Below are 19,891 nucleotides of genomic sequence, written 5' to 3' on the forward strand. Positions count from 1 at the left end.
TCTCTAGTTTCTCAAAGTCTTATTTTCTCCTATAATTAAATATTTTCTTCAAAGTGAAGAGGCACAGTTTAAAAATGAAAACCGTTTCATCTTGAACTTAAACCGTAGTCTCTAAATGTGTTCTCCCATTTCCTGAGAAACAACAGGAAGGATATGCTTTCTCAAAATAAACCAAGTAGCCTGAGTGTGAACTCAGGGCAGTGCAGATCAAAGATTCCAGCACTGTCACCCAATGGGAGGTTCCCAGCCATGTCTGGAACCTCAGAAAGTCAAGTCTGATACTAGTTGTTGTTTATGTTTTGGTTTGGCCTGAAGTATGAGAATATATGTAACTTGGAAACCCGCCTGGAGTGTGCTTGAGGTGGTCTCGGCATCTGTGTCATCTCTTACGTCAGTTAAGATGTAATTGATTCGTATGGCACACGTCCATGGGGAAATGACATCATATTTAGGGAGGTCGGCTACCAGCTGACTTTCTGCATTGTGGTTTGAGTAAGAACTGCCCCACAGGCATGAGCAGTTGGATGCTTACTCACCAGGGAGGGCAACTCTCTGAAAGGATTAGAAGGACTAGGAGGTGTGGCCTTTTGGAAGAAGTGTGTCACTAGGGGTGGGCTTTAAAGTTTCAGAAGCTAGTGTATCTCTGTCTCGTCAGTGTCTCTCTCTCTCTCTCTCTCTGCTTCTGTATCAGGATGCAGCCCTGAGCTCCTTCTCCAGCACCATGCCTGCTGCCATGCTCTGGGCCATGAATATGATGGACTCACTCTCTGAAAGCAAGTCCCTAATTAATTAAAAGCTTTTATTTAATGAGAGTTGTCTTGGCCCTGTGTCTTCACAGCAGAGGACAGTGAATGAAACACACATCTATTTGGACATAAACCCTGCAGCCCAGGAAGCGGTTTCATGAGGTTCCAGGAAAGGGTCCACAGCTCACACACTGGGCTCCGTTGGACGTGGGGTTTGTGCGGTGTTTATACACGGCTCTGTCTGCATGTTTCTCTTTATTAACATGTATTTCCAGAGGTAGGAGTTCATGATCATTGTCTCATAGTGTGTGATTCTCTCTTCTGTTCATGGTGTGCCATAGGTTAGACGGTTTCATACCAGGAATGTTTTATATAATTGGCACCTTTGTAGGAATACCCTTTCGGCAGACTAAAGTTCCCTTCCCCTTCCCCCAGCGCTTGTCTTTTAAGAAAAGATAGACATGTGGGCAGTGGGGGCACCCTTTAACTCTAACACTTGGGAGGAAGAGGCAGGCGGATCTCTTGAGTTCAAGGGCAGCCTGATCTATAGAGTGAGTTACAGGGCAGCCAAGGCTGTTACACTGAGAAATCCTTGTTGAAAAACAATCCTGTTTTGAAAAACAAACAAACCACACACACACACACACACACACACACACACACACAGGGTTAAAAGAAAGAGAAAGGATAGGAGGAATGAACGAAGCTCAGAGGTAGTGTGCCTGGGGCCCTGGACCACCCCTAGCATGGAAAGCAATGGCGAACAAAGGAAAAGCAGAGATCAGAGCTGCTGCCTGTTTCTCAGTCTCTTTATTTCTGACCCAGGGCTTTGTGCTTAGTGGGTTCTTGTGGACAGATGTTTGTCCTGCTGTACCAGCACAGTGTTGATAAGTCAAGTCACTCACATTTAGTGAGAGCCAAGGTGGAGAGGCCGGTGTTTACCATGTCTGCAATTGCTCTTTAGTTGTTGCGTTTGATCTTGGCTACCGTTTTTCTGACTTACATAGTTTTTTGTTTGTTTGTTTTGTTTTGTTTCTCACTCTGTTGTCCAGGCAGCCCTCCAGCTCACCCACAATCCTCTGTTCTCTCTGCCCCTGGGATGCAAGCATGCGTCACCACACCTGACCATTCTTTTAAAAGTTTCCTGGCTACCTTAGACCCCACCACCTCAGATGATGATGATGATGGTGATGATGATAATGATGATGGTAGTAATGATGATGATGATGGTGATGCTGCTGATGGTAGTGATGATGGTGATGGTGGTGGTGATGGTGATTAGGATTGACCTTGCTGGGGCAAGGAGAATGAAGAAATGATGGACATGTGTACAGAAAAGCTGGGCTCTGGTGGGCCGTGCATTCTGGCAGCCTGGAAACTCAGCATCTGCAATGGCGGCTGAAAGAGGGTCAGGTTAGCTCACGGCAGTAGGTGGGCCCCAGAAGGAAGCAGTCTTAAACTTCCGACCTCCTGGGGGAGGAAGCTGTGCTGATGCTTTTCTTTTTTTTTTTTAGATGAGAAATTTCTTTCTTTTTTTTTTTTTTTTTGAATTTTATTTTTTTCTTATCAGTTACATTTTATTAACTCTGTATCCCAGCCGTGTCCCGATCCCTCGTTCCCTCCCAGTCCCTCCCTCCCTCCCTCATCTCCACCGTGCCCCTTTCCAAGTCCACTGATAGGGGGGACCTCCTCCCCATTCATCTGATCCTGTTTTATCAGGTATCTTCAGGACTGGCTGCAAAGCCCTCCTCTGTGGCCTAACAGGACTGCTCCTCCCTTCGGGGGTGGGGAGGCCAAAGAGCCAGTCATTGAGTTCCTGTTAGAAATAGTCCTTGTTCCCCTCACTTTGGGAAACCAATTGGTTACTGGGCTACCACAGGCTACATCTGAGTGGAGGTTCTAGGTTATATCCATACATGGTCCTTAGTTGAATGTCAGTCTCAGAAAAGACCCTGTGCCCAGATATATTTGGTCCTTGTGGAGCTCCTATCCTTTCCCCATCAGACTAACTCCCCTTCTTTCTTATGATTCCCTGTACTCTGCCAAAGGTTTGGTCATGAGTCTTTGCTTTGAAAACACTGCTAGTTAGAGTCTTTCAGATGCGCTCAGTAGACTCCTGTCATACGTTCAATGCACATCCCATCTGTCTTTCTAAACGAGGATTGATCATCTTACCCCATGTCCGCTCAATTGATTATCTTTTTTTAGGTGTATAGATTTCATTATGTTTATCATATCTTATAGGTCTATATAAGTGAGTATATCCCATGTTTGTCTTTCTCCTTCTGGGATATTTCACTCAGAATGATCTTTTCTATTTGCCTGCAAATTTCATGATTTCCACCTTTTTGATTGCTGAGTAGTATTCCATTGTGTAAAAATATCACAATTTCTGTACCCATTCCTCCGTTGATGCTTTTCTTTAAACCGTCAGAGTCCGAGGTTGGACTAGGGGAGGCCTGGCCACTCCCCGGAGCCTGACTGGTGGAAGATGTTAATATTCCGGTCAGGCTGAGGCCCTGGGGTCTTGGGCGTGGCCATCCTCATGTCCTCATGTCGTGAAGGCTCATTCTTACCTGTGTGAGTGTGTGCCACGGTGGGTGTATGAGGGTCAGAGCAGTCATGTTGGTCAGCTCTTTTCTTGCTCCTTCACGAAGGTTCTGGGAATCCCACTCAGGTCATGGGGTTTGTGCTGGAAATGCTGTCACGCTGCACCGGCTTGATTCTGCTGTGCGTGTGTGTGCACGTGCGTGTGCATGGGTGTGTGTGTTTGTGTTTTGTTTTTGTTTTTTTTTTTTTCTCTTTTTAGTTTTTTGGTACAGGATTTCTCTGTGTATCCCTGGCTTGTCCTAGAACTCACTTTGTAGACCAGGCTGGCCTCAAACGACAGAGATCTGCCTGCCTCTGCGTCCTGAGTGCTGGGACTAAAGGCGTGTACCACCACAGCCCTACCAACTTCTGCTATTTAAAAAGAAAGACAATCACATATGTCATATCTGGTTGTTACAGACTAAAATTCAGAAGGATGTTCATGAATACATTATGTTGGTTATTCATATGTTGGTGGTGAGATTGTAGACGATTTTTAGAACGCTTTGTTTTTAATTAGCCTGCCGTAATGCAGGTAGATAGTTGCGATTCTTTTGCTATTGGTGCTGTTTGAAGTCCTGCAGATGACTCTAAAGGCCTCAAGACAGACAAGCATGTACTGCAGCCTGGGCCCACATTAGGAATAATTGCTATTTAAGGGATGATGCAAAGTGTAACACTTGTCTTTACGACGCTTTGATGTTTTACAAGTAAACGGGCTCCCCAGGTACCTTAAGAGGTTATTGGAATGTTAATGAGTTTTTGTTATTTGTAATAAAATCCTGTCACCCCATTCAGTAGACAGGACACTGGCGACAGTTTCAGGGCCTGGGGCCTTGCCGCCATTGGTGTCTCCTCGCTGTGTTTAACCTGCTCTTTGCAGCTGGGAAAACCAGAGTAAGGAATGGGCTGGCGCTGAGGATGTGAGTGAGGGGACGGTCTACAGCCCAGAGCCCTCACCCTCAAAGAGCAGCAGCGTGACCGGTACCTTCGCTCCTGTGCCTGGGAGGCCTAATGCCGTAATGAGCACTCTCTGGCAGGCACTAATTTCTGCCTCCCCTCTCAAGCATTATCTCAGCCCCCTCCCTGCCCGCTCTAATCATTTGCTCTTTGAAGGAAGAGAGCTTGTGGTCTGTGTGGCCACAGAGGCCAGGTGTGAAGTCCACTTGGTGCATTGTGAAAACCGAGGTGCAATTTCTAAATGGCGAAAATGTCCTTGGCAGGATCCCCAAAACGGTGTTCACGACTGTGACTTTAATATGCATTTTGTAAAGCTTTACTTCTGTCCAGTGTAGTAAAATAAGCTATTTCAGATAGTTTCGGAATTAAAGCTCTTTGCCCTTTTCAGTGTTAACTTGTAGGTAATTCATGTATTTGGTAGAGCAGAACATTTTACAGCCCCAAAATAGGTAGTCACCCACGTTTTATTCCTGCTTCATGGACAGAGCCCAGTAGTTTGAGGTCACTCATTAGGCAAACTTCGCATTTGTGCGCTGATGTTACGGGCAAGCCTACAGATGCGCCGCTCCAGGCAGGCCTATTACCCTACCAGAAAGTGCAATTTGAGCTTTTGTAGAAGACATCAAAACCCCTGCCCTCCCTAATCTCTCTTCAGTCAGTTACATTAGGAATTAAACCTTTTATGGTAGAACTTAAAAGATTAACGCAGATTTGGCTCTGGCTCGTCCCTCGTGAAATGACTAACAGGACAGGCTCGCCTCCTCTCGCTCTTCTCCTCGTTTTCCTCTGGGAGCTTTCTAACTCTAGAACTCTTTACTTTTTTGGACGGTTGGCTTTTACTTTGAGATAGGGTCTTCCTGTGTAGACCAGGCTAGCCTCAAATTCAGAAATCTGCCTGTCTCTGCAGGGGTCAAAGGTGGCTGCCACCCCCCACCCCCGTAGTTTGTTTAATTAGATTTTCTTTGAAATTCTTTCCGCATTCCTCATTTTCCCGTTTGAAGTTACTCCGGGGGAACCTCATTTGTCTCAGATGACTTCTAGCATAAGACAGGTGGAGTGTGAGCTCCCCACAAGGGGCAGCTCCCCAAGGCTGGGCTGGGGCGCACTGCTGCTGGGGTCCCCGTCGCTCCTGGGGACTAGAAGATTGGAACTTGTGGAGGCGGGTGTCCGCATGGCCCCCCTGTCCCGGCGTGTTTATAGACCACCGAGGGTGGAGAGCTTTGTGCTGGGTCAGCTGGGGGCAGGGGTGGGAGGGGGACACCGCTGTGGCAGCAGGTCAAGTTGATTCCTAAGACTTAGTTCCTTCCTCTGTGACCTAACGTCTTTGAAAAGCTCTGTGCAGTCTCTCCTCCCCGAGGCTTTGCCATTCTGAAATTTCTCGTTCTGCACCCCGTACTTGCTTGTTTTTTAGACTCTGTTACTGTTTTGAGATTAGTGTTCGCTTCTCGTGAACACGCACCCCAGAGTGGCAGAGTGCTCCTGAAGGACGTTTCGGAAGTTCTTAGAAATTCTGTCCTAATCCCAGACAAAAATGAATGTGACAGTTTCTATAAAACTAAAGCCAGCAACTGGAGTCCCGACTGTTTTCTGGGACTAAGCCGCTGTTTGTGTAAGGGCAGACAGCTTCGTGTGCGCACAGTGGGAACACTGCAGTTCACGGCGCGGCAGCGTGTGGGGAGGGAGGGCGCCAGGCAGGCGCACTGTTAGTGCTTGGCGTGACAGCACGTTCACCACAACTAGGCGGTACAAAATGTGTATGTCGTGTGCCCGGAAGCGCTGGAGCGAGGCCCTGGGAAGCACTGCGGCCCAGCACTGCCAGAAGCACCCTGGATCCATTGCATGTTCCCTTTGAATTACTTTCTGTCATTGCTCTTAACAGAGTTCTTGTGGCCCCTGCATCTACTTACCTGACCCCATGACGGCCTGGACTCGGCCTTAGAAACTGTGGAGGAAACAAAGAAACCCGTACATTGTAGCATCCTGTTGCAGGTGATAGGCAAGCAAGATGAAGGAGATGGCAGGAGGCAGGAGGCCTCTGCGCTTCTTCACACTCACTGCTGCGCTACCCTGGGGAGGCGGGTGTGGGCTGGGAGGCCTTTGGAGCCAACCACCCTGCCCTTGCCTTCCACTGGAAAAGCTGGTGTTTTTCCTGTGATTTCATGGGTGATGTATTTGAGAACTTGCTCCTATTTGGTTTTTATAAAAGTTGGCTGCATCAAAACAAAAACTTTCATCTGGCTCTTTGTTACGGTAAAATGATAAATCCTCCTTTAATGAAAATACAGGAAACGGAGGAAGCAATGGAAGTGTGGCAGGCACGGCTTCAGCCGATTCGGGGAGGGGGGGATGGGTCCCCGCATCACTTCCCGGCTGCTCCGAGGGGTGGGCAGCTTCACATCTCTCCACATGCCTGTTCCTTGGATGTAAACCATGAGCATGCCACGTACCTGGGGACCTTTGGGAACCACGTAGCAAATGTGGTGATTAAGTAGAACGGGTGCCCTTCGTGTGCACAGGCTTCCTGTCTGTGCCTCTGGAGGAAGAGAACGGGGCAACCCAGAGTTCGGACGTGCACCAGTGCCGCGCAGGGCAGGGCAGGGCAGGGCAGCGCAGCGGGCTGTTGGCGGAAGGCTGAGCTCTGTGAAGTAGGTGAGGTGACCTCCAGCGCCCTCCCTGTTCGCCTCATTTATAATCCTAATACCCGGAACGTCAGCATGGCTCTCTGAGTCTCTGGCTCTGTTTTCCCTGTTCTTCTCCTTGCCTTTAGCCCACAATGAGCCTGTTTAACTGAGGTTTTTCTGCTGCAGCAGGCCAGACAGGACTCTCCATTCATGTGATATTTTCTGTGGTCTGTGTTAGTTTAGTTTCTTTCCTTTGTTTTCCTGCACTTTGGTGTGAAGATGCCATGTTTAAAAAGAAAGCCTTGGTGTCTTTCATGTATAACGCATTCTTAAACTAATTTCCAGCCAGCTCTGACCCTTGGAGAATTTTAAATTGCTTTGTTCTGGGTCTTACACATTTTTGAAAATATTAAAAATGTTCTGGAGGGGGTGGATCATGGGAAAAGTTTCCCAGGATAGTTTGTTTTTGGAAAATTGTGAATTTGCGTAGAAAGGTCTTATTCTGGGGTCATTTCTGCCAGGTGCGTGGCTGCTTGGACTTGAGCCCCCGACCCCCAGCTTTTTTGAGGTTTAATTCTCTGGCTTTGGAGACAAAGCTTCTTCTACTGCTGCTGCCCCATCAAAGGTCTGAAAGCCTGGGTTTGTGTTGGAGCCACATGTCAGTAAATGAGGATCAAAAGAGTCCTCCGCTCTGTTTTTTTGTCTTTGAACCAGGACTTTCCAGAAAGAACACAGACTTGTTTTGAATATCGCCGCCTCTGGGTGTGATTGTGCAGGTCAGTAGTACTTTTGATTTTTAAAACCCCCGTTCATAATAGTTGCAGAGGTATGAAATTGCAAGGAAAACAAAAATACTTTTTTTTTTCTTACCCCCAAACAACTTGCACAAAGCAGTCTTTGAGTGCAGATGGTCCTCGGTGTACAAGGATCTGTGGTTCTGCGTCCATAATGGTTCCTTCTCACTTAAATCCCACCTGCAGTGAACTGCAGTCTACTCAAGAATGCCCCAGACTCTGTTTTTCAACCGAGTGTATGTACATGCTGTGTGTGTGTGTATGTGTGAGTGTGTTTGTGAGAATGTGTATGAGTGTATGTGTGTGAGTGTGTACTGTGTGTGTGAGTGTGTGTGCATGAGTGCATGTGGCATAGGCAAACTTGTACATGTGTGTGTGGATGCATACGTGCACGTGGAGGTCAAAGGTCAACCTCTGTTGTCATTCCTCAAATGCCGGTCACCTTGGTTTTTGAGCCGGGGTCTTGCACAGGCTTGGCACGTCCCAGGCAGGCTATGGGGGACAGAGGGACAATGAGTGTCTGTGTCTCCCCAGCGCTGGGACTCAGCGAGCCCCGCTTTTTATGTTGCTCTGGGGCTCCAGCACAGGCGTGACTGAGGAAGCCTTCTCCCCAGTCAGCAAAATGTGAATTCCATCTGGCTTCCTGGGGTGTCGCTCACAGCCACTGTCGGTCCTCCTGGAGCCTCTGCGTCTGTTAGGCACACTTACCAAAGCCCCCACACACACACACACCAACACCCTCCTGCCCTCCTTGTTGTCTGCACTTGCTCTTCTGTCTGCTGCTCCACGTTGCTCTAGCTTTCTCTGCTTCTGTCTTGACTTAAACGCCGTCTCCTTCAACAAACCTCCTCAGCTCCTCGTCCAGGGCCCTGTGTTGCCTGTGCTGTTTGTCTTTTCTGATGGAGTTCCACGAGAGCTTAGCTATGTCTTTCTTGTGCCTGCAAGTGTGCCCCAAACACTCTTTTTAACTGAGCATACGTGCATACTGTGTGTGCTTGAAGTTGAGCACACAGTAGGGCCTCCAATGTTCTTGGAGTGAATGAACACATCCCATAATTTTGTGGAGTAGCACTTACCAAGTGCTCTATGAGTGAACAACTTCTTAAAAAACGAGTTTCGGAACAATAGAATGCATTCACCCAGCTTCTTCTGTAGACTTTAACTTTGCCTATTGTACCAAGTGTGTACAGATAAGAAACCGACACACTTGCAGCCCGCACAGCTGTCGGAACACGTGAAGCCAGGTGTGTGGCGTGCACCTGTGTTTCAGCACGTGGGAGGCTGAGGCAAGAGTTCAGGGCCAGCCTGGGCTACATAAGACCCTACTCCTGCCCCCCCCCCCAAAAAAAAAGGGTTCAACAAGTTAAAAAGACCCTGCTGAGAAGCCTGTGACTGAGTTCTGCCTCCTCAGTGTGTGTGTGTGTGTGTGTGTGCGTGTACGCACGCGCCTGTGTGTGGGCTTGTGCACTGTAAAGGGGAGAACCTGCTGCTTAAGTTGTCCTCTGTCCTATATTGCTCATGTGTGACAAGCAAGTTAGGCAGGGGCACACACACACATACACACGGAGTAAGTATATATAATAACAAAGAATAAATGAGATCTTAATGTATTCTAAAACATTTGGAAAATCAAAGTAAGTGCAAACAGTACTTAAACACCGTTAAAACCGAAGCAGCTTTGCCAAAGAGAAGTTGCCCATGGTGGCTTTTTGAGGCGTAAAGCTGCTGCCTCGCTCCCCGATCCACTTGGTCCTTGTGAAGCCCTTGACCGCCATGATCTCGTGTGGATGATGCTGGGTTTCATAAATCCAGAGTTGCACTGCAGCCTGGAATGCCCTGCTTCCTGAGGACTGCTCCACTGCATGGGACCTCAGCACTGGCCTTCAGTGCCCTTGACTTACAGTTTTGAGGAGTTTAACGGCCGACAGCTTTCTGGGTCTTGTTAATTGTAATTCTTCCTAGTTTAGAAACACTTTGCAGGTTTCAGCCTGGAGCATCAGCTTGTTGGAGGAAGTAAAGAGATGAGAGAACTCACCATGCTGCTTTAAAAACAACTTGAGCAGCCAGGCGTGGTGGGGCATGCCTGTAATCCCAGCACTCAGGAGGCAGAGGCAGGCGGGTCCCTGTGAGTTCGAGGCCAGCCTGGTCTACAAATAGAGTCTAGGACAGCCAGGGCTACACAGAGAAACCCTGTCTCAAAAAACCAAAATAAAATAAAATAAAAATAAGAAATAAGAGTGTGGACATTCTCTTTTTTTTCCTGTGATCCCCTCTTGTCCTGCTAATTGCTGACATCAAATGCTATGCCTTACCTTCATGTCATTTGAACCTCCTTAGGGGTAGCTGTGGGGGCCTGGGTGTATTTCTGTGTGTTCTTTCCCCAGTGTCTGTGCCCTGTGCCTCAGTTTACCGTCTCTCATTCTGTGGTCACATGAAATGGCCATGCTTAGGGAAAACATCATAATGGCGCTTTAGTCCTGCTGTCTGCGCTTCCCTTGGTAGCTCCAGAGTTGCTGAGGACAAGGAGCCCCTGGCGTTTGTCTACATGAACACAAACCTGGACATACTGATAAGAACTGTCGGGGTTGGAGAAGTGGCTCAGTGTACTACATAAGTCAGTGCGATGGCTCTGCAACCCCAGCACTCTGAAGGTGGAGGCAGGAGGATTAGAATTTCAAGGCCATCCTCAACTACGGCGAACTTGAAGTCAGCCTGGGCTACAGCAGACCCTGCCTTTAAAAAGGGGAAGTGTTCCCAGGGACCAGTCGTTTACTCCAGATTAGGCGAAACCACAGATTTGAAGGACAGCTGTAGAGAAGCCATAGACTCCTGAAAATCCTTGTTCCCAGGGCTGGAGAGATGGCTTGGGGGTTAGGGGCACTTTATGTTCGGCTGGAGGGGTGGCTCACAGCATTTACTGCTATTGCAGAGGTCCAGGGTTTGGTTCCTCGCACGAATATCAGGCAGCTCATAACCGTCTGAGACTCCAGTTCCAGAGCGTCCCCCTTGGACGCCGGCACTTGCGTGGTGTCTTAATTACTGTTCTGTTGCTGTGAGGAGACACCATGACCAGGTCAGCTCTTAGGAAAGGCATTTCGTTGGGGCCTGATTCAGAGGTTTAGTCCATTGTCATTGTGGCAAGCAGCATGGTGGCATGCAGGCAGGTGCTGCAGCAGCAGCTGAGAGTTCTAGACCCTGATCTGTAAGGGGGTGGGGGTGGGGTGGGGTGGGGTGGGGTGGGAGGCTGACCAGAGCTGGTGTGGTGGTGTGGGTTCCTGAATCCTCAAAGCCACACCTCCTAATCCTTCTCAAACAGTGCCACTCCCTGGTGATTAAACATATATATATAAATATATATTCACACAAACACATATTCCCGTCTATGGGGCCCATTTTAGAAAATGGTTTCACAGTTCCTCAAAATGTTAAACAGTATCCCTTACATTGAGTTTTAATGGATGATGAATGTCTTACCTAGTGAATGGAAGTTTTCCTAAAGCCTCAGAATTACAATGTAAGATAAATCCTTTGGGGACTATTTAAGGAGATAACTGTGAGCCGGCTTGTAAGACTTGGAAGATGGAGGGGCAGAGGCCACCACACAGCCGCCATGGGTGTGGGAACTGACGAAAAGCCGTTTGTCCATCTGTCATCTTCTGGAGCTGCCTCCGTTGCAGCCCTGGGGTGTGGTTGGCACGGCCCTGACACTCCGTCGGAGAACACTTATTTTGCCTTCGCCAGAAGGTATAATGAATAACGATTATTCATGGTGCCCATGAACGTACCCAGGCACACAGCAATACACACAAATAATAACTAGATGGATCTTTTATCAAAGCCTCATTCCCTGCTTGGGAACGCTTGGCTCCAGCACTCAGAAGAGCCAGATCACCGTGTCCCTGGGAATGTTTGTTTCGTGTGTCTCTACTCCTTAGCCTTGCCTGGCCCTGTGTTTTACAAAGCCCCCTCTTAGAGAGAGAATGATGAAGCTCTGCTACCTGGGATCCCTAAGGCCACATTGCTGTCTGTGGATGCCTCTTCTGGGCTATCTCCAGTTACCTAAGTAATGCCGTAGCTCTCTCCTGCAGTAGCCAGGAGACACCTGTCAAGAGGGAGTGGGGTCAGAGCCCAGAGCAGGGAAAGCCAGGTAACGGAGGCAGTGAACACATCACGTGTGATGGGCTGGTGTAGTTCTCAAAGCTGAAGGTGTCAAGTCAGCGTAAGCAGAGCCATGATTTTAACCTGTGTGCCCACAGGAAGTAGGCATGTAGGGTTGCTCTCTATCTACAGGAACCACTTTATTGAAAATTCTCACACCAAATTATTGACCATTTGCGAGTACAAGCCAGTACTGTTCAGTACAGTTGTGGAATTGTGCAGCCAGTGCCACAATTTTAGACATGGTTGTGTCCTGTCATCCCCACCGGCCTCTGGCCAATACCAGTCCCTGTCAGTTTGCCAATGGCGGATACTGAAATTATACGGATTCTTTATGGTCGTCTGTCTGGCTTTGTCCCCTAAACATGCATTCTGACGGCTCAGCAATGCCTACCTGGGTCAGTATATCATTGCTTCATTATCAGAGAGCATTCCATTATATAAATATGCAGTATTTTTAAATGAACACATCAGCAGTGCTCAGTAATTCAAGTTCTTGTAAGTCCCTCAGGTTGTTTTACTTTGTAAAACTGAAACTAGATATGGCGAATTCTGTCCATAGTGACTGGTGACAAGTGGCTTCCCGTCAGGGCTGGTCCATTGGTACCTCTGAATGAGTTATGAGGGGGTGTGGTTTCCACTTTTCATGGTCTGTCCTAGGGATATAATTGTTAGCATTTTGAGAAAGTGTGAGACCACTTTCTGAAATAGCTGAAGCATTTTGCATTCCTGCTAGCCATGTGCGAAGGAGGTTTTGGTCTCATTCGTTCTCACCAACACTTCGATTCTAGAGCCACAGCAGCAGGAATGAAATTCTGTCTCACTGTGGGTTTTGATCCACAGTTCTCCAAGGACTAAGGAGGCAACACATCTATTTACCTGAAGATAAATGTAGTTAATTTTTTTTTTTCTTGGAGTTGTCCTAGAATCTCAGAATTACAGCTTAAGATAAAGAAGCCCTTGGGGGCTCTTGGTGGAGATGAACTGTGAGCCAGCTTGTAAGACTTGGAAGACGGAGGGGCCAAGGCCACCGCACCGCTGCCCTGGGTGGAAACTGGCCATCGACAGGCTACAAGTTGAGGAAAAGCAGTTTGGTGATCTCTCGGGTCCTCCTCCATTGCAGCCCTGGAGTGTGCTTGACACAACCCTGACACTTCGTTGGGGAACCCTTACCAACTGGTGGTAGGGCTGGGACCCCATGCCTATTCCTGGAAGAGACCCTGGGTCCAGTCTCCGTGTGCAGCATCTGAGCCTCTCCCTGTGGACCGGGCCACTCCTCAGTTGAGAGGTTTCCCGTGCTGCCTGCTCAGTCTCTGCATCGGGGATCGAGGTGCCTTAGAGAGAAACTGGCCTTCAAGCGGAGGCCGTGCTGTTTGAGGGTCTGTGGGTACCACTGTGGGCAGAGGTGCGGGCAGCGACCTCCCTGAAGTCCCGGAGGCAGTCTTGCCCACGCCTCGGAAAGTTGGACTTACTCCTAGACTCAGCAGAGGATGTTTGAGTCACTATTAGGTACAACATGTGGCAGCAGGGAGCTTGGCGAGTGGGTGGGATGGGCGGGGGAACTGGCTGTGGAGTTGGAGCCCAGATCTAGGCAGAGGTGAGGAGAGAACTGGGATGAAGGACTGACTGCCAGGGGGAAGTTAGAAGGATTTGGTAATGCGGGTGAACTGAGGACTTGACGATGCTTGTAGGCTGGAGGGCGCAGTCTTTGAAATGGAGTTGCGGGCTCGGGGAAGGTGTGCTGGGGAAGCGTAGGTGTGGCTTCAGAGCTCTGCCATCCGGGGACATTCTTCATCACCGCTGTCAGCAGGCGCCCAGGGGATCCATCTCGTTGCATTCGCAAGCCTGGAGGCTCTCCGAGAGAACTAATGAACGCTGAAGCATCTACTGCCCTCAGGTGATTTTTCAGAGTCAGGAAGCAGATTTCATTAAACTATGAGAGATTTTGCTACAGTTTCCTCTGGTTTTGCTCAGTTTTCTCTTCAGGTACACGTACCTATCACTCAGGCAGTAAGAGCGGTTTTACATACCCTCGCCCTTGTGCCTGAGGCATTTTCCACACATGCCCGGTCCTAACCTTGGCCATGAGAGTCCACACTACCCAACTTCATTGTAAGCAAAATGGGCCATGTCAGGGCCAGAGGCAGTCCCGAACCAAGGTACCACCCCAGTTCAGTTCGTGAGACCTTGGTGGTTTTAAGGAAACTAGAAGTATTCTGGGCATTTTAGCCTTGGAACATTGAAAACTGAATAATTTCTGCAGGACACTCCATGCCTTCAACATAGGCACAGAGATGACGTGAATTGTACTTGGAACGCTGCTCCTGGGATGCAGGCTTGGGGATCCGCATTGGGAGCTGTGCCCTGCCGTTTGATCCATGCCCACAGGTTGCAGTTATGTAAGCTGTTTACAGCAAGGCGAGTTGACTAGCCACTGGGAGCGAGGGACCCCAAAAGCACTTGGTGTGATGCTATCTTTGGTCTTTTCTTGCAGATGTCTTATGTTTACAGAGTGAAATTATCTCACATCTATCTAGGGTTAAATACCAGAGGCTCATGGGTAAGGTAGCGCGACAGAGTTTGTCTTTTGTACTTGTGGAAGAGAGTGGGTAGATCATTACCTGGGCTTTAACTGGTGTCTGGATCTTCATTAATCATTAATTGGAACACAGAAGCACTTTTTGTGCTAAGTGCCTGCACAGAGCAGTCTTTTATGTTTCAGTTTTTTTTTTTTTTTTTTTTAATAGCTCAGACTTGCTCTGTAGCTGAGGTTGACTTTGAACTCTTGACCCTCTGGCTTCCACCTCCCAAGAGCTGCAATTACAGGCATGTGCCGCGGTAGCCCAGCCATAGTGGGCCCTTGTGATTCAAATACCAAGGTGAATACTGCCTGACTTTCTCTCTCCATATACATGGATGTATGTGTGTGTCTCAAAGCTTGAAATGTGTCAGAAAGCAAGGCTTATGAATGAGGGTTTGTATTTAATTTACATAGAGCAAAATAACTTAGATTTCTGATGATGATAGTTGGGATTGTGTTTGTTTGATTGCTTTTATTTTTTCTTCAGTAAAATCTCGTTTCTGCTACTTATTTACCAGAAGGCTTTAACTATCATCTCAGAATAGTTTATGTGACTAAACTTAACTATTAAACCTAAGGGATTTACAGTCGAAATGTTAACCCAGATGTTGACAGTCTTTGACCCTTTTTGTCTGTGTATACTAGTCTGTTCTCCTGGTGCCATCACAAAAGCATCTTTTTTTGGGGGGTCAGGATTTGGCCTATGGTATAAGAGGGGTCGAGGTGGCAGGTCACGTGTCTGCAGGTAGGCAGAGAGGGAGGCTGTCCTGAGTGTGTCCGGGACCCTGGCCAGCACTCTGACACGCCCAGAGTTGTCTCCTAGGTGGCTCCAAATGCCACCAAGGTGACAGTCGAGATTAACTCTCACGCTGTGGTTTGGCACAGATGATAAACGCTCCGCGTAGAGGGCGCCGGCTGCTCTTCCGGAGTTGGCTCCCTGTACCTGTCCAGCTCACAGCGTCTGGCTCCAGTGCCCTCCCCTGACCTCCCAAGGCACCAGCCAGAAGTGTGCATTGTAGACACAGGTGCGAACAAATCACCCCCACACATAAAATCAGTAAACACAACTTTGGAAAGTACTTCAATACCTTGTCACTTTTCTATGGCACACTTCTGTTGAACATTCTAGCACGTGTTTCTGTTTTTAATCCTTTTCCACTATTGTGTCCGTCTGTGTGCTTTCTGTGTCTTCAGTTTTGCTGTGGACACTTGGAGCTTATGCCTTTGCTGGCACTGGAGCTAACACGCTCCTGCTGGCCTCATTGCTAGGGGTCGTGATTGAGCTCATTCCACCGGGAACCCCTGGCAGAATTTAAAATCTGTGCGTTATAAATCCGTAGCATATTCCTTCTCCGTGTTAAATACAAGTCCTGTTGGCATAAGGGCCACAGTCTAAATGGCAGCTCTCTCCTAGCAGCAACAGCCATGTGGAGCTGGAGCGTGCTCGGAGCATGCTCACTGAACATGCTCACTGAACGCTTCCCTCCTGTGCACATTACCTGCTAGGGCAGCACGGTCTGTCCTGCCAGCTGCTGTGTGAGGCCACACTGTTCAGTGCTGAGGCAGGAGATCAAAACCTGCATCAGGGAGACAGACACCCGTGAGCCCTGGACATGCTCTTTACTCTTGGATTTTCCCAGCCTCCCTCCCTCTCCTTCCTTCCTTCCCTCCTTCCCTCCTTCCCTCCTTCCCTCCTTCCCTCCTTCCTTCCTTTTGTCAAGGTCTCACTTTGTAACCCTGGCTGTCCTGGAACTCACTATATAGATCAGGCTGACCTAGAACTAAAAGTTCTCTGCCTGCCTCTAACCAGACCTGGCCCCTTTCCTGTTTGTTTTAAAGTTTAATTTATCTGTGTGTTATTTGCTGTGCCTGTGTTCATATGTGAATGTGTGTGTGTGTGTGTGTGTGTGTGTGTGTGTGTGTGTGTGTGTAAAGGCTAGGGGCTAATGCTGCTGCATGTTTTCCTCTATTTGCTCTCCGACTTTTTTTTTTTTTTTTTTTTTAGACAGGTTTTCTCTGTGTAGTCCTAGCTGTCCTGGACTCATTTTGTAGACCAGGCTGGCCTCGAACTCACAGCGATCTCCTGCCTCTGCCTCCCCAAGTGCTAGGACCACAGGTGTGTGCCACAGCGCCTGGCTACTTCCATCTTATGTGTAAGAGGGAAGGGTCTCGCGGAGGCTGGAGCCGTGCTAACTCCTAACTGGCACACAGGCTCCCAAGAACCTTCTTGTCCTTTCATCCATCCCCAGCACTGTGGCGGTTTCTTACATCGGTGCTGGGGCTTTTCAGGCTTGCTCGCCAGTCCGTCACCACCTTCGCAGCCACCTTACTCTCCCGAAACTGCTTCTGCGGTCGTGACCGTGGGCTTTTCTCTGTCGGCCCCAGCCCAGAGCGCCGGCTTTACCTGTCCCGCCTTCTCCAGCATCTGTTTCTGTGCCCACACCTCCAAGGGAACATGCCTGAGGGTAAGAAAATGTCAGAACTGTGTCTCAGACACACCTGTGTCTACCTGTTCGCCTTTCCCGCGGCCTCCACTGACTTAACCAGCTTCATTTCCATGAAGGGAGAGTTGGCAGATTCCTGTTCTGAATTGTGAGACCGTACTTTTGTTCACTCTTAGTTTGTCCCGTTCCTGCCTGTTAGACAACCCCACATACCCTCGCACCGTAGGCTCCTGTCCTGGGCCGTGCAGACAGTGCACACTTGGTAAGGGGTGTGCAAAGCTTCTGAGAATACTTTTCAATATGTTTTGTCTCTTTTCTGTGCATTTGGGAGTGGTTTGGTGTCAGGTTGAATTGGAATGCATACTAAGAACTGGAGATGGGAATAACTGTGACCCAAGAAGAATAAGGGTTTTTAATAAAGTCTGATTTGGGGCTACGAAACCACAAGATTTACTTACTCTGTCCAGACTGTGAACAGTTGTCTTGTTCTCACCAAAGGCAGTTGTGCCAAAATGTTCTAGAAACAGTGTGTACAGGCGTCTGTGATTGCGCAGGGAGGGAGAAGCTGAGACCCGGGGAACACGATAACTAACTGAACCCGTCCTCCGCAGAGAACGCTTACCTCTCCCTTGAGACGCCACAGCCCCACGGAGCTAACTGCAGGTTGCACAGTGAACAGGAGTTCACACTCAGGCTCTCCATCCCTGCCTCACGGGAAGGGAGGGTCCTGTTTCATACATGGGTGCTCCTTGGCTACCTCATGGCCGAGTGCCTCGGATGTGAAGCCCCACCACCAATGGAAAAGTGAAGATCAGGTTGCTCTGAAGTTGGTGGCCACCTCCTGGCACCTCTCTTCTTTACAGCGGGCTCATGTATGTGTCCACAGTGGAATGAGGGTATGGGCAGCCTGTGAACTGAGTCTGGAAACAATGTACATAGACCGCTGCCTTCATCCAGTGCCTGGTACTGAGCCTAGGAACTGCAGTTGCTGCATGGGATTAGGGAGGAGAAGGGTGGGCAGGTTTGGCTATGCTTTCTCCTTGAGAAAGCAAGCCCTTCTATTGTAGGGACCAGGACCAGCTTTCTTAGAACAAACCTGATGTTTAGCTTTCTTCCTGTTTTACAAATACAGCTTTTTGAGAAAAAAGAAAATTGTAGCTTAAGAATTAAAATACGAAGTGCGTCCTTGCCAAAACACATGACTTAAAGTTCCCATAACTTAAGCAATTGAATAAAAATTTTGGCACAGTCCTCACAGTCGCCAGTTTATAATCCTGTTAAATTTGCTCATGAAGCCGGGGTGGTGTGTAGTCCTGGCTGGCCTGGAACTCACAGAGCTCTTGGCGCCTCTGCCCGCCTGCTGGGATTAAAGTTGTGGCTACCACGCCCTGCCTGAGTGTTCCTAGTACAGAAATATGGAGGTTCTCCTCCTGCATTTCAGAACAGATGCACCTTGTATATTTCACTGAATGTAGTTCGTATAGAAATACCAAACTACCAGGCAGAGAGCTGACGTCACTAAAATAACCTTTAGGACCACAACGGCATCTGTGTTACAGCTTTCGCTGCTTGCCGACCTAATCTATTAGTCTCTTCCGTGTCCAGTGTTTTTTCCTCATCGTCTGCCGAAAATATTTGGGCAGCTCTGTCTTGTGGGAATCGCCATTCATCAGGAAATGCTTGTTCATAGATGTAAGCCAGACCACACGTAGCAGCAAATGTTATTTATCACCATGGAAACCAGAAGTCACAAGAGGATCGTGTTAAGTGTTAAGCATTCTGCTTCTGCTGGGGACAAGCAGAGTCCAGCTTCGCTTTAGTTCACTCAGTAATAGTTTTGGGTCCCATTCAGTAGTTTCAGGGCGCTTATCACCCGCACATGTGTGGCAATTTGTTTGATGACTAAATTTCACCCACGTGCAAAGCCAACCCCATCATTAGCAGGGAAGAGCTGGGAGAAGGAAGGGTTGGTCTGAAGTCTGTTGATGTTGACCCCTGACTGACTGAGGAGCAGAGGGCTACCGAGGCAAGCTGTGTGCCTTTGAACAAGACAGGTGGTAGTGCGTGTTTCTCTTCCTTACTCCTTCAGAAGAAAGAAATTATTTTGTATTCATGTGTGTATCGTGTGTGTGTGTGTGTGTGTGTGTGTGCGCGCGTGCGCGTGCGTGCGCGCGCGCGCGCGCGTGCCACAGTAGGTATGCATAGGCCAGAAGATAGCCTGGGAGTTGTCTCTCTTCTGCTAGGGTGTGGGTTCTGAGGCTCAGGCTTGTTACCAAATGTCTTCAGCTACCAGATGCCTTGCCAGCCTGGAAACTATTTATGTGCATGCACTGAGGTGCAGTGTGGTTATGTCCTGTAACAGGAGTGAGGAGGGCCATATATTGTTCATTAATTGTCTTTATTAATAAGATCGAAAGTCCACAGCTCAGTGAAGGTTCCCGTCTTTTCCCGTTGGCTCCTCCCCTCTTCTCCACTGTCTGTGTGTCCACAAAGGCTGCCAGTCTCTTCGCTGTGGTGAAGGGTGCAACAGTGTGGATTGAAGATGCTGTATTTGAGTGTGGCCAGAAGCTCAGATCAAGCGAAAGGGGGGCCTTCTGTGGTGACCCACAGACACCCCTCGTGGGGGGATTTGCAGAAGAGGCTGGCTGCACTGGGTAGTGAGAATGTTCCTGTGTGCAGCCATTTCACTTTTGTTCCACCGGGCCTGTGCTGGTGCTTCCTCCCCAGCAGCTGCTGTGTGGAAAGGTGGAGCACTTTTCCACAGAGCTCATCTCTTACATCGGCCCCACCTGCTCATCAGACCTGCTAAGGGGAAACACACTCGATTTCCAGCCGTCATCTGATCAGGCGGATAAGGCAACCCTTGTTGGCTACTTTCACGTGGATAGTGGGGTACATCTCTGTCCCATCCTTGCCTCTCCAGCACTATTCCGAGGACACAGAGAATCTGTAAATGAAGCTATAATCCAGTTTTATATAGGTCAAGTATCTGGTTTGA

General features: G+C 48.6%; 1 protein-coding gene across 3 annotated transcripts in view; it reads left to right on the forward strand.

Annotated features, from left to right (window-relative positions):
- Positions 1-19,891, forward strand: part of Lrrc8d (leucine rich repeat containing 8 VRAC subunit D) — a 103,588-nt gene that overhangs the window by 37,664 nt on the left and 46,033 nt on the right. The window contains exon 3 of one of the 3 annotated variants that reach the window (XR_009590990.1): positions 6,175-6,522. The exons of 1 other annotated variant lie outside the window; for it this stretch is intronic. The gene's annotated coding sequence lies outside the window, so the exon portion shown is untranslated. Of the gene's footprint in view, positions 1-6,174; positions 6,523-7,630; positions 7,693-19,891 lie in introns of those variants that run through there. One more of the 3 variants, XM_021647468.2, reaches the window with a different exon arrangement.

The sequence above is a fragment of the Meriones unguiculatus genome, chromosome 3 (assembly GCF_030254825.1).
Source record: "Meriones unguiculatus strain TT.TT164.6M chromosome 3, Bangor_MerUng_6.1, whole genome shotgun sequence".
In the NCBI taxonomy this organism is placed as follows: domain Eukaryota; kingdom Metazoa; phylum Chordata; class Mammalia; order Rodentia; family Muridae; genus Meriones; species Meriones unguiculatus.